Here is a 13994-nt window from a genome sequence, read left to right as displayed (position 1 = left end):
CGTTCTCTTGAACGCTATTGGCTGACTTTACTACCGGCATCTTGTGGTTAATAGAAGTTGCATTCTGCAAGCACTGAGTTATGCGACCTTAAAATAGTTAGAATGAAACAGCGAATTTCAAATTACAAAGCAACAGCCTTCAATAACCACTTCGAAACGCACATATTTAATAATGTGCTATTACGTTTGTTTTTTCCAAACCCGATTACCGAAATTATAGCATGACGTAATGACCGGTTAGCTCAGTCGTTTAGAGCGCGGTGCTAATAACCCTGAGGTCGTTGGTTCGATCCCCATATCGGCCAGTCTTTATTTTGTGTGTCTGTTGAACACCATTGGCGGCATTTGATTGCATCAACGTTTGGATATTGAAATTTGAAATCCGCTGTTGCTCGAGTGTAAAATTGTGAGAATTGTGCGACGAATGGCATCATGGGAATGATCTGCATGTAGGTCACTCAAAAAGCTTTGCCTACTCTTGAACGCTATTGGCTGATTCTACTACCAGCATCTTGTGGGTAATAGACGTTGCATTCTGCAAGCACTTAGTTATGCGACTTTAAAATAGCTAGAATAAAACAGCGAATTTCAAATTACGTAACAACAGCCTTCAATGAGCACTTCGGAACGCACAGATTTTATAATGTGCTATTGCATTTGTTTTCAAAACACGATTACCGAAATTTGAGCGTGTCGCAAAGGCCGGTTAACTCAGTGGGTTAGAGCGCGGTGCTAATAACGCTGAGGTCGTGGGTTCGATCCCCATATCGGCCAGTCTTTATTTTGTGTGTCTGTTGAACAAAATTGGCGGCATTTGGTTGCATCAACGTTTGGATATTGAAATTTAAAATCCGCTGTTGCTCGAGTGCAAAAATTGTGAGAATAGTGCGACGAATGGCGTTGTGGGAATCATCTGCATGTAGGTCACTCAAAATGCTTTGCGTTCTCTTGAACGCTATTGGCTGACTTTACTACCAGCATCTTGTGGTTAATAGAAGTTGCATTCTGCAAGCACTGAGTTATGCGAACTTGAATTAGTTAGAATAAAACTCTGTATTTCAACTTATGTAACAACAGCGTTCAATAACCGGTTTGAAACCGGGAGAGATTTAATAATGTGCTATTGCATTTGTTTTTTCCAAATACGATTATCGAAATTATAGAATGACGTAATGGCCGGTTAGCTCAGTTGGTTAGAGCACGGTGCTAATAACGCTGAGGTCGTAGGTTCGATCCCCATATCGGCCAGTCTTAATTTTGTGTGTCTGTTGAACACCATTGGCGGCATTTGGTTGCATTTACGTTTGGATATTGAAATTTGAAATCCGCTGTTGCTCGAGTGTAAAATTGTGAGAATTGTGCGACGAATGGCATTGTGGGAATCATCTGCATGTAGGTCACTCAAAATGCTTCGCGTTCTCTTGAACGCTATTGGCTGATTTCACTAACAGCATCTTGTGGGTAATAGACGTTGCATTCTGCAAGCACTTAGTTATAAGATCTTCAAATAGTTAGAATGAAACAGCGAATTTGAAATTACGAAACAACAGCCTTCAATAACCACTTCGAAAGGCACAGATTTCATAATGTGCTATTGCATTTGTTTATTCCCAAACCCGATTACCAAAATTATAGCATGACGAAATGGCCGGTTAGCTCAGTCGTTTAGAGCGCGGTGCTAATAACGCTGTGGACGTGGGTACGATCCCCATATCTTCCAGTCTTTATTTTGTGTGTCTGTTGAACACCACTGTCGGCATTTGGTTGCATCAACGTTTGGATATTGAAATTGGAAATCCGCTGTTGCTCGAGTGCAAAATTGTGAGAATAGTGCGACGAATGGCGTTGTGGGAATCATCTGCATGTAGGTCACTCAAAATGCTTTGCGTTCTCTTGAACGCTATTGGCTGACTTTACTAGCAGCATCTTGTGGATAATAGAAGTTGCATTCTGCAAACACTGAGATATGCGACCTTGAACTAGTTAGAATAAAACTCTGTATTTCAAATTATGTAACAACAGCCGTCAATAACTAGTTTGAAACGCAGAGATTTGATAATGTGCTATTGCATTTGCTTTCAAAATACGATTATCGAAATTCTAGCATGACATAATGGCCGGTTAGCTCAGTTGGTTAGAGCGCGGTGCTAATAACGCTGAGGTCTTGGGTTCAATCCCCATATCGGCCAGTCTTTATTTTGTGTGTCTGTTGAACACCACTGGCGGCATTTGGTTGCATCAACGTTTGGATATTGAAATTGGAAATCCGCTGTTGCTCGAGTGCAAAATTGTGAGAATAGTGCGACGAATGGCGTTGTGGGAATCATCTGCATGTAGGTCACTCAAAATGCTTTGCGTTCTCTTGAACGCTATTGGCTGACTTTACTAGCAGCATCTTGTGGATAATAGAAGTTGCATTCTGCAAGCACTGATATATGCGACCTTGAACTAGTTAGAATAAAACTCTGTATTTGAAATTTTCTAACAACGGCCTTCAATAACCAGTTGTAAATGCAGGGATTTGATAATGTGCTATTGCATTTCTTTTCAAAACACGATTATCGAAATGCTAGTATGACGTAATAGCCGGTTGAGGTCGTGGGTTCGATCTTTGTTTTGTGTATCTGTTGAACACCATTGGCGGCATTCGGTTGCATCAACGTTTAGATAACAAAATTTGAAATCCGCTGTTGCTCGAATGTAAAATTTGAGAATAGTGCGACGAATGGCATCGTGGGAATCATCTGCATGTAGGTCACTCAAAATGCTTTGCGTTCTCTTGAACGCTTTTGGCTGATTCTACTACCAGCATCTTGTGGGTAATAGAAGTTGCATTCTGCAAGCACTTAGTTATGCGACCTTAAAATAGTTAGAATAAAACAGCGAATTTCAAATTACAAAACAACAGCCTTCAATAACCACTTCGAAACGCACAGATTTAATAGTGTGCTGTTGTATTTGTTTTCAAAACACGATTACCGAAATTTTAACATGACGTAATGGCCGGTTAGCTCAGTTGGTTAGCGCGCGGTGCTAATAACGCTGAGGTCGTGGGTTCGATCCCCATATCGGCCAGTCTTTATTTTGTGTATCTTTTGCACACCAATGGCGGCATTCGGTTGCATCAACGTTTAGAAAATGGAATTTGAAATCCGCTGTTGCTCAAATGTAAAATTGTGAGAATAGTGCGACGAATGGCATTGTGGGAATCATCTGCATGTAGATCACTCAACATGCTTTGGTTCTCTTGAACGCTGTTGGCTGATTTCACTCCCAGCATCTTGTGGGTAATAGACGTTGCATTCTGCAAGCACTTAGTTATGCGACCTTGAACTAGTTAGACTTAAACTCTGTATTTCAAATTATGTAACAACAGCCGTCAATAACTAGTTTGAAACGCAGAGATTTGATAATGTGCTATTGCATTTGTTTTCAAAATACGATTATCGAAATTCTAGCATGACGTAATGGCCAGTTAGCTCAGTTGGTTAGAGCGCGGTGCTAATAACGCTGAGGTCGTGGGTTCGATCCCCATATCGGCCAGTCTTTATTTTGTGTGTCTGTTGAACACCATTGGCGGCATTGGGTTGCATCAACATTTGGATCATGAAATTGGAAATCTGCTGTTGCTCGAGTGTAAAATTGTGAGAATTGTGCGACGAATGGCATCGTGGGGATCATCTGCATGTAGGTCACTCAAAATGCTTCGCGTTCTCTTGAACGCTATTGGCTGATTTCACTACCAGCATCTTGTGTGGTAATAGACGTTGCATTCTGCAAGCACTTAGTTATGCGACCTTAAAATAGTTAGAATGAAACAGGGAATTTCAAATTACGAAACAACAGCCTTCAATAACCACTTCGAAACGCACAGATTTAATAATATGCTATTGCATTTGTTTTTTTCCAAACCCGATTACGGAAATTATAGCATGACGTAATGACCGGATAGCTCAGTTGGTTAGAGCGCGGTTCTAATATTGCTGAGGTTGTGAGTTCGATCCCCATATCGGTCAGTCTTTATTTTGTGTATCTGTTGAACACCTTTGGCGGCATTCGGTTGCATCAACGTTTGGAAAATGAAATTTGAAATCCGCTGTTGCTCGAATGTAAAATTGTGAGAATAGTGCGACGAATGGCATTGTGGGAATCATCTGCATGAAGGTCACTCAAAATGCTTTGCGTTCTCTTGAACGCTATTGGATGACTTTACTACCAGCATCTTGTGGTTAATAGAAGTTGCATTCTGCAAGCACTTAGTTATGCGACCTTAAAATAGTTAGAATGAAACAGCGAATTTCAAATTACGAAACAACAGCATTCAATAACCACTTCGAAACGCACAGATTTTATAATGTGCTATTGCATTTGTTTTCAAAACACGATTACCGAAATTTTAGCAAGACGTAATGGCCGGTTAGGTCAGTTGGTTAGAGCGCGGTGCTAATATTGCTGAGGTTGTGAGTTCGATCCCCATATCGGTCAGTCTTTATTTTGTGTATCTGTTGAACACCTTTGGCGGCATTCGGTTGCATCATCGTTTGGAAAATGAAATTTGAAATCCGCTGTTGCTCGAATGTAAAATTGTGAGAATAGTGCGACGAATGGCATTCTGGGAATCATCTGCATGAAGGTCACTCAAAATGCTTTGCGTTCTCTTGAACGCTATTGGCTGACTTTACTACCAGCATCTTGTGGTTAATAGAAGTTGCATTCTGCAAGCACTTAGTTATGCGACCTTAAAATAGTTAGAATGAAACAGCGAATTTCAAATTACGAAGCAACAGCCTTCAATAACCACTTCGAAACGCACAGATTTAATAATGTGCTATTACAATTGTTTTTTCCAAACCCGATTACCGAAATTATAGCATGACGTAATGACCGGTTAGCTCAGTCGTTTAGAGCGCGGTGCTAATAACGCTGAGGTCGTTAGTTCGATCCCCATATCGGCCAGTCTTTATTTTGTGTGTCTGTTGAACACCATTGGCGGCATTTGATTGCATCATCGTTTGGATATTGAAATTTGAAATCCGCTGTTGCTCGAGTGTAAAATTGTGATAATAGTGCAACGAATGGCATCGTGGGAATCATTTGCATGTCGGTCACTCAAAATGCTTTGCGTTCTCTTGAACGTTATTGGCTTATTTTACTACCAGCATCTTGTGGGTAATAGACGTTGCATTCTGCAAGCACTTAGTTATGCGACTTTAAAATAGTTAGAATAACACAGCGAATTTCAAATTACGTAACAACAGCCTTCAATAAGCACTTCGAAACGCACAGATTTTATAATGTGCTATTGCATTTGTTTTCAGAACACGATTACCGAAATTTTAGCATTACGTAATGGCCGGTTAGCTCAGTTTGTTAGAGCGCGGTGCTAATATTGCTGAGGTTGTGAGTTCGATCCCCATATCGGCCAGTCTTTAGTTTGTGTGTCTGTTGAACACCATTGTCGGCATTCGGTTACATCAACGTTTGAAAAATGAAATTTGAAATCCGCTGTTGCTCGAATGTAAAATTGTGAGAATAGTGCGACGAATGGCGTTGTGGGAATCATCTGCATGTAGGTCACTCAAAATGCTTCGCGTTCTCTTGAACGCTATTGGCTTATTTTACTACCAGCATCTTGTGGGTAATAGACGTTGCATTCTGCAAGCACTTAGTTATGCGAACTTAAAATAGTTAGAATGAAACAGCGAATATCAAATTACGAAACAACAGCCTTCAATAACCACTTCGAAACGCACAGATTTTATAATGTGCTATTGCATTTGTTTTCAAAACACGATTACCGAAATTTTAGCATGTCGTATTGGCCGGTTAACTCAGTTTGTTAGAGCGCGGTGCTAATATTGCTGAGGTTGTGAGTTCGATCCCCATATCGGCCAGTCTTTAGTTTGTGTGTCTGTTGAACACCATTGTCGGCATTCGGTTACATCAACGTTTGAAAAATGAAATTTGAAATCCGCTGTTGCTCGAATGTAAAATTGTGAGAATAGTGCGACGAATGGCATCGTGGGGATCATCTGCATATAGGTCACTCAAAATGCTTCGCGTTCATTTGAACGCTGTTGGCTGATTTCACTACCAGCATCTTGTGGGTAATAGACGTTGCATTTTGCAAGCACTTAGTTATGCGACCTTAAAATAGTTAGAATAAAACAGCGAATTTCAAATTACGAAGCAACAGCCTTCAATATCCACTTCGAAACGCACAGATTTAATAATGTGCTATTGCATTTGTTTTTTCCAAACCCGATTACCGAAATTATAGCATGACGTAATGACCGGTTTGCTCAGTCGTTTAGAGCGCGGGGCTAATAATGCTGAGGTCGTTGGTTCGATCCCCATATCGGCCAGTCTTTATTTTGTGTGTCTGTTGAACACCATTGGCGGCATTTGGTTGCATCAACGTTTGGATATTGAAATTTGAAATCCGCTGTTGCTCGAGTGTAAAATTGTGAGAATTGTGCGACGAATGGCATCATGGGAATCATCTGCATGTAGGTCACTCAAAATGCTTTGCGTACTCTTGAACGCTATTAGCTGATTCTACTACCAGCATCTTGTGGGTAATAGACGTTGCATTCTGCAAGCACTTAGTTATGCGACTTTAAAATAGTTTGAATAAAACAGCGAATTTCAAATTACGTAACAACAGCCTTCAATAAGCACTTCGAAACGCACAGATTTTATAATGTGCTATTGCATTTGTTTTCAAAACTCGATTACCGAAATTTGAGCGTGTCGCAAAGGCCGGTTAGCTCAGTTGGATAGAGCGCGGTGCTAATAACATGGCTTTGAAGTGGGAGAATATTATTGACAGTTTTTACTGGGACCAGCCCTTTTGGAATTACAATGCATTGTTATTTTTTGTCTGTTTCAGGTTTTGAGTTCCACTGTGGCAAATGCTGTGTCACTTTTTGGACAAAAAGGTCCACATGTAGCCCCTACTGTTGAATTTATTCGAAATTTTGATAAATTCTTCGACTGCTTGAATGTTAGAAGCATGACCGAAAGTGTGAGAAAAAGAAAACCAAACCTGATGCCTTACAGATCTCCTGATGATCCAAGATTACAGGTAATTAACAAAATATATCCCTGATTCATTACCAAAATTATCATGAATTTCAGTAATGTTGTAAATACATTTATACAAGTTCAGCTGGACATGCTGATGCACTTATAAGTTTGCTTACTTGTCCGCAGCCCTGTTTTCAGTTCCTGGATAAAAATCAGAATAATGTGAGACATCATATCTGTACTGCTTCATAAATAGTTTTAATAATATACTTAAGTGTAACTGTATACCCTCTAAAAGAGGGTTAGAAACATAAATCAGGGGAAGTACCGCAATTTCACATGGCAGGGAAGCATTTTATAACCTCATTCAAATGTATTTTACTTTTAAAACAGTGGTTGAAAGAGGACTTCCTGGGGTATTTGAAAGAATGGTCTGAAAGAGTTGATAACAGAGATGGATTATCTCGGAGTCAGAAAAACAAAATGAAACTTAGTAGTCAGACCAATGAAGGCGTTTTCATGACAGGTGAGTGTTGTCAGTAACTAAGAGAGTTTTTGTTGGATTGGTGATTTTTTTTATTTCAGTTTGCTGACAGTGTAGTTATTAATATATCACAAAGATACTAGTATATGATTTTTTTGTATTTCCCCATTATATGCAATTTACCATTTTAGTTGGCAAATATTTTACTATTTTCAAGTTGTACCAACATTGGGATTTGACATTATTGTTCCTGATGGTAGAGTAGACTCAGATTCGTGTTTTATTACATGGGTATATATAATTCGGTGCCTACAAATCTAAAATGTAAAAATTTCAGCTTGGCATGACCAAGGGTACTGAGAGTTTTTTTTTACTCCTACCGTAATTTCCTAGACCCTTTATGTGGGCTGACTATTACACTTTTTTTTCTTTTTTGTTTTCACAGTGAACTCCTTTGTTGATGTAACAAAGTACCTACTGAGTCAACCTGGCGTGTTTTTTTATATTATCTGAGAAATTTAACCAGGATCCCTTGGAGAGCTACTTTGAAAAACAGAGGCAGATGAAAGGTGGTAATGAAGCCCCATCAGTTCTTCAGTTTGGATATTGTGCCAATGCATTAAGGATGCAAACTTAAAATCTGCTCAGAGTGCATGGAAGTAACGTCAGGGGGCCAGTTGCTGATGCTGAAGTTGACCATACACCTTTACCGAAAGGACGCCGTTGAGGGTGATGCTGCTAATTGAACACTTTCACTGGGACGTACAACAGATTGTAAAATACTTCACATAATAATGTTTAGGCATTGTTATGATGGATCTTGTTTTCACTCTAACTGGAATGAATCTAATTATGTGCAATTTTGACAGTAAACAGTCTGATTTTTTTCTGTGCTTGACAGGCATTGGAATCTGTACTGCTCAGGATAGTTTTATTTATTGCTGGCATTTTTTGTAAATAAACACAGTGATACAAGTAAATTAATCTCTATTGTAATTGTATATAAATTAGGTCGAGAAAAATATCTTTTTCTCGTTTTTTCCCCTTCTAATGCATTCCAAAATGCACTTGTACTCGCACTTGTCTTAAATTTTAGGTCAGTATTAAAAACAAAAATTTCCATGAAACGAGGAACAGAATGTTTTCCCTGTACGCAAAATATCTTCCTAGTACAGCCCTCATAAAATATGTTCCATACACGAGTAAGCCCCACCCGAGAGAATAACACTGAACAATAATTGAAAATATTTTTTACAGTAGTCGAGTTTATTGAAGTGTTTACCATACATAAGTAACACTGTAACAATTTATTGAAAAGTCCCCTTATGAAAATATCTTTGTTACAGTAGTATTGCTATTAATCATGTAACTTCTTGGGGTACCTTTCAATTTTCTCTTCCTTGTTTTTCTCTTGCGGGACCTGCCTCCACCATCCACATCTGATGTAACAATTTGATTAGGATCATCATCTTGGGTTTATTCATGAACTATTCACACATAATAAAATACATAACAGTAACTTATGTTTGTTATAATTGTGTGGTTTTATGTGACGTCAAGTAAGAAATTGATAGGCTCTCAAATTGACGTATCACACATCAAGATCATAGTTTATAGGGTCACAGGTCATGAGAAACAAGGTAGCGATGCATTTTCAAGTGTTTCCTGTTTGACCATTGAATAAACGACAGTCTACGCTATTGTCCCTGCTACATTATGCAGTGGCTATACTTACAAACCAATTTCCTACTACCACAAATGTCTTTGTGACATTAATATAGTATCACCAATAAAGACACGCTGCTGTCGAGTGTGGCAAAATGTATCTAGGATTGCACCCGTTCGTTGTGTGTGGGGGTGGCCATATTTACCTTCCTATTTGTCACATTTTGTCTATATAATGGACACATTGGTTGTGTACAGGATTGAACATATTTAGTTCACATATTTATATCCCTAATATTGGTCATAGTTAATATAAGATTTGGTTTTAGTTTACGTGTTTTAGTATATTTAGTCTATATAAATGGATACATCGGTTGTGTATAGAATTGGTAACATTTGGTCTAATATTTGTCACACTGGGTCTAATATTTGCTCCTATACAAGCCAAAATTGAGATATCAAGTGTTTGAGCAGAAATATGAGTTTGTACGAATGTTATCTCAAATGTATTACTTATAAATGATTTTATTTCAGTTTTGGGGTCTACATTCAAATACCTTTTATGTGATGTAGCACGTTATAGATGTTGTTACAATCAATAATTTGTGGTAAAAAACATTATTTTGGCGAGAACATGCGTAATTTGACACCCTCGAAGTTATCAAACCCACACGAAACTGTGCCCTTACCAATATTCTTTCTTTTCTAACCATGATAAGGATTCATAAAAATATGCCACATTATTGTCAGATTGACCGAAGCCGCTCTATATTGGTTAACCATTGATGGGGGCTTTCTTGAACATAAAATGTTATCCTGTAACACAAGTATTTTTCAATAAAACTATGTTTCCCAAAGTTAAGCTTTACCAATATTCTGTATATGCGGTCCTCAATACACATTTGTTCAGCAATTTAAGTTCAAATTGTATGTTGTAAGTTTCTACTGTATTTTAGATGTTAAATGACTACACAACCAAACACGCCATTACCTTCACCATATACATAATTATGACGTCACAGACGCGTACCATCACTGGGAAGCGACTTACAGGAATATTTCACCCATTACATTGTCAGAACTAGCAGATATGAAGTTACAATATAGTCACCATGTAATATTACTATGGAGATAGTCAAGGGGTATAATAGTATAATCATTTTGACGTTACAGACGTGTTTCGTTTTATTGTACTGGTTCACCCAGTACATTTTCAAAACAGTATGTAGCAGATATGAAATTACAATACCGTCACCATGTCATATTACGTGAACAGTCAATAATGGTGAAGCATGTGAACACAATATTCTGTAAATTTATCACCGTCAAAAATTTGGAAAAAACTAAGATTGTGGTATCGAATTTTTACAGGATGTAAAATCACTAAGTATTGTATTTTGCAAGCAATAAATGTTATAATGTATTATAGTGCCACTGAATAACCGTCTTTCCCATAGCAGCCGTGAAATGCTGCTACTGCCAACATTCTTTGTAATTTACGTGAGACCGAATCTGCCGACCAAATGTGCTGTTTTACATAACTCTAGAAAATGAAGGAATTCATTATTCTGCGGTGAAAATGTATATACTTTTCTGTTATCAACATACAACGTCAGGATGATACAAGAGTGTGGGGAACAAATGTTGTAAAACTCTCTTTAATGAGAATAATCGAATAGTCAAAGTTCGAAATTTACTGTTGTCAAGGATATAATATGTCACTCGACGACACGGGTTAATATCTTCACTGATAAAAATTCACAGATTGCCACTCAAACCAGATGGGGAAACTAATCCCCGTGTTCGACACACAGTCACTGTGGATAACCCCTTCTGTTGAAACGCACACGAAATACTGCGTCAACATTTATGTTCAGTCGACCGACCTTTAGCATTTAAACTTTCAAACGTATAATATGTCATATGTTAGGAAGGAAACACTAATTTTCCATGTTCGACAATCAGTTACTATGGATAACCCCATCTGTTGCAATTTGCTGTCGTCTATTATGATGGAACGCACATGAAATACTTCATCCACATTTATGTCCAGTTGCCCTCTCGATGTGGGGTCATATCTTACCTGGCATGGAAATGGCATCCAATATATTTGCAGACATACTAGCTTTTTTCATCCAAAAAAAAGGACTTTTTCTCTTTCTCATTGTAGTAACTGCAATGTTATTCATTGCACGAATGCATCATCCTCAACTACTACTGGGAATTCACTTCAAATTGTATGAACATGGTCATGCGTCGTTTTCAAACATAAGTGTGACTATAATCTCGCCTACCACACGGGATACGATCTTGCAGAGAAACAAGTCAAAATTATTAAAGGATTACCAAAATCGCCTCAACTAGTAACATTTTAATTATAAGAACTACACTTTAAATATATTATTAGTGGTGCTGGGGTCTCACCAGCTTCGACATCTTGTTCTAGTTGAATCAATTTAAAATGAATAAAAGTAAATTAACGAACTACTGGGTTCTTTGGGGGTCAGGACCCCCTCTTAAAATAAATACCATAACTACATTTCTAATTGTAGCTTCCAACATTTGCAACGTATCATAAATGAAGTGAATGTTTGAGAACAGTGTTGTAATCAGGTGACTACAAACACGAAACTAAGATTACATTGGTGTATTTATTGCCTCAATTTCTATATGTAAATTTGAAAAATAAACCGTTTCAGATCAGAAATGTTTTTCTAATTTGAAACATTCAGCTGACTTTATTATGTATGAACGTGTGATTTCATTTAACATTTGAACCTTTAATATGTTAATGTAGGACAAATATTCACAAAAAACATATCCATCATCAACAAGTATGAACTATATTATACAATATATTATTATACATCTGTCACCGTAACGCCATATGTTACAGCGTGCCGTAATTTTGCAGTATTTTACGGGATATTTTCATCCTACCATATTAGGAAATGCGAATTCCAAATATGAAATGATTACGCGCGTAAGCGTTTTCTAATAATAAAAACAAACATGGCTGCCTCCAGGGTTTTACCGGACTCCACACAGAGAAGTTCGCTGATTCTGTTCTAAACCGCAGCACGTCGGTCGATACTACTGTACTGTCTTCGTGCATACTTTGAGGTATCCTCGTAATAAACTCATAGTATGATGAATTATCAAATAACATATAAAATATTTGTTTCCTGGCCGTGGTACATTAATCAACTCTACCGATGACGCCACGACCGACACATTATTTAGAGACAATTAGTTTTCTTTTCATCATTGAGGAAATATTGTTGACGAAATGTTTAATTTTGGGTAAATGTTTGATTTCGATACGCATTACCCAAATGTGACAATTATAATCAAACATAGACATATTTACTTGTATTTACTGTATTTAATGTATATTTACTGAGACAAATCTTAATTTAATGTCTTCGTGGTATATGTTCAAGATTAAACACAAAAAAAAACAAAGATTAATAAGATTAATGTCGGTATATGGCTACATAAAGCATTGACAGCTTCAACCCCAGAAACAATGTTTCCTGTTGAAATGGATTCACAATTCGATCAATTGAGACCAAAGCGAAAATGGCGGTATTATGGTATGACAGTTCAGTAGCTAAAAGACTTGGCACAAGTATGTTAAGTCATGGGCGCACCAACGACCTACCCGGGTCCTGATGATGATGATATTGAATATTTATTGCGATACGTTAAGTTTTGTGGTCGACTTTAACTGTTGAACCATTTTATAGATCGATTTTCATTAGCCGGGATTAGACAACTCAGGGGAAACACAATTTTCTCGTGGTTCGTAGTAGTCTCAATTCTTCTACATTGTGCCTAAATATAGTATATTTCTTTCATTTACCAGTTTGAGAATAATTAAGGATGCCGTTTTCGGTTTTAGGTCATGTGAATCGCGCGATGGCATGGACCATGGAGCTAAGAAATGTTTAGCTGGACTCACAAGTCGACTGATCTTTAAATGGTCTTTAATTTAATGTCTTTACATCTTGTGTACATTCAAAAACACTAGTCGACTTGTGAGTCGAGCTAAAAACTTGAAGTTGCATGATTAATAGCAATAATTAGGTGACCTATTTAACTGATACCAATTTGTGTTCATCAAAAATATTTTTTTTTTGTAATTCAGTTTTCTTCAAAATATTTTATAAAATCTACCCCAGACCACTTGTCCCGGTGTTATCGCTATCGCCACACGAGACTCCAGCTTGTCTCCTATACAATTTTCCTTCCGCCCACTTAATTTTAATATTCATATGACCTTTGCACTGACATCGATAGCCAATCGCATTCGACCGCGGACGTCACTCTAAATAAACAACTGAATAAATTAATATACCATATTTGGAAGATAGCGGGTAAATTCAACGTTGTTGGTGTGTTCCTTCGGGTTCCGAAGTCGCACGAAACGAGTTCATGTTCCGTTATCTTTCGCAAGTAAAACAGGTCGATATGTATTAAACATGGCATTTGTTTTCTTGTTTTAACCCCCTTATTACGCAAGCTTCCGTCGAAGTGGTGTTTTTTTCGACGATTTGTGGCATGTTGCAAAACGAACGAAACATTGCGGCATTCTTAGCGGTGGATAAGGGATCGACTATGTCGTCACATTTATGTCTCGTTTGAAAGAGAATAAACAACCGCTCAGAAAAATATGTTGCTAATATTTAAGTGCGGTGCCTTGAAATCGCCTGCCCGACGTCCAAATTTCAAAAGGATGTTCGATTTGCAATGACGACCGTTCATATGTACTAGGCGACGTTACTAATTACTACTAGGGTCGGTGTTTGCATTA

General features: G+C 37.8%; 2 non-coding genes and 1 pseudogene across 2 annotated transcripts; all 3 read left to right on the top strand.

Moving 5' to 3' along the window:
- The first annotated feature begins 2115 nt into the window (after positions 1 to 2115).
- TRNAI-AAU (transfer RNA isoleucine (anticodon AAU)) lies at positions 2116 to 2189 on the top strand. Its single transcript has one exon. It is a non-coding gene; the product is annotated as a tRNA-Ile (tRNA).
- A 1280-nt stretch (positions 2190 to 3469) lies between these two features.
- TRNAI-AAU (transfer RNA isoleucine (anticodon AAU)) lies at positions 3470 to 3543 on the top strand. Its single transcript has one exon. It is a non-coding gene; the product is annotated as a tRNA-Ile (tRNA).
- Positions 3544 to 6289: 2746 nt separating this feature from the next.
- On the top strand, positions 6290 to 8240 carry LOC144342583 (uncharacterized; annotated as a pseudogene).
- The last annotated feature ends 5754 nt before the right edge of the window (positions 8241 to 13994 follow it).

The sequence above is a fragment of the Saccoglossus kowalevskii genome, chromosome 2 (genome assembly GCF_978046115.1).
Source record: "Saccoglossus kowalevskii chromosome 2, keSacKowa6.1, whole genome shotgun sequence".
Taxonomy (NCBI): domain Eukaryota; kingdom Metazoa; phylum Hemichordata; class Enteropneusta; family Harrimaniidae; genus Saccoglossus; species Saccoglossus kowalevskii.
The sequence above is the reverse complement of the archived record's forward strand: the minus strand, read 5'-3'. Positions and strand labels throughout refer to the sequence as shown.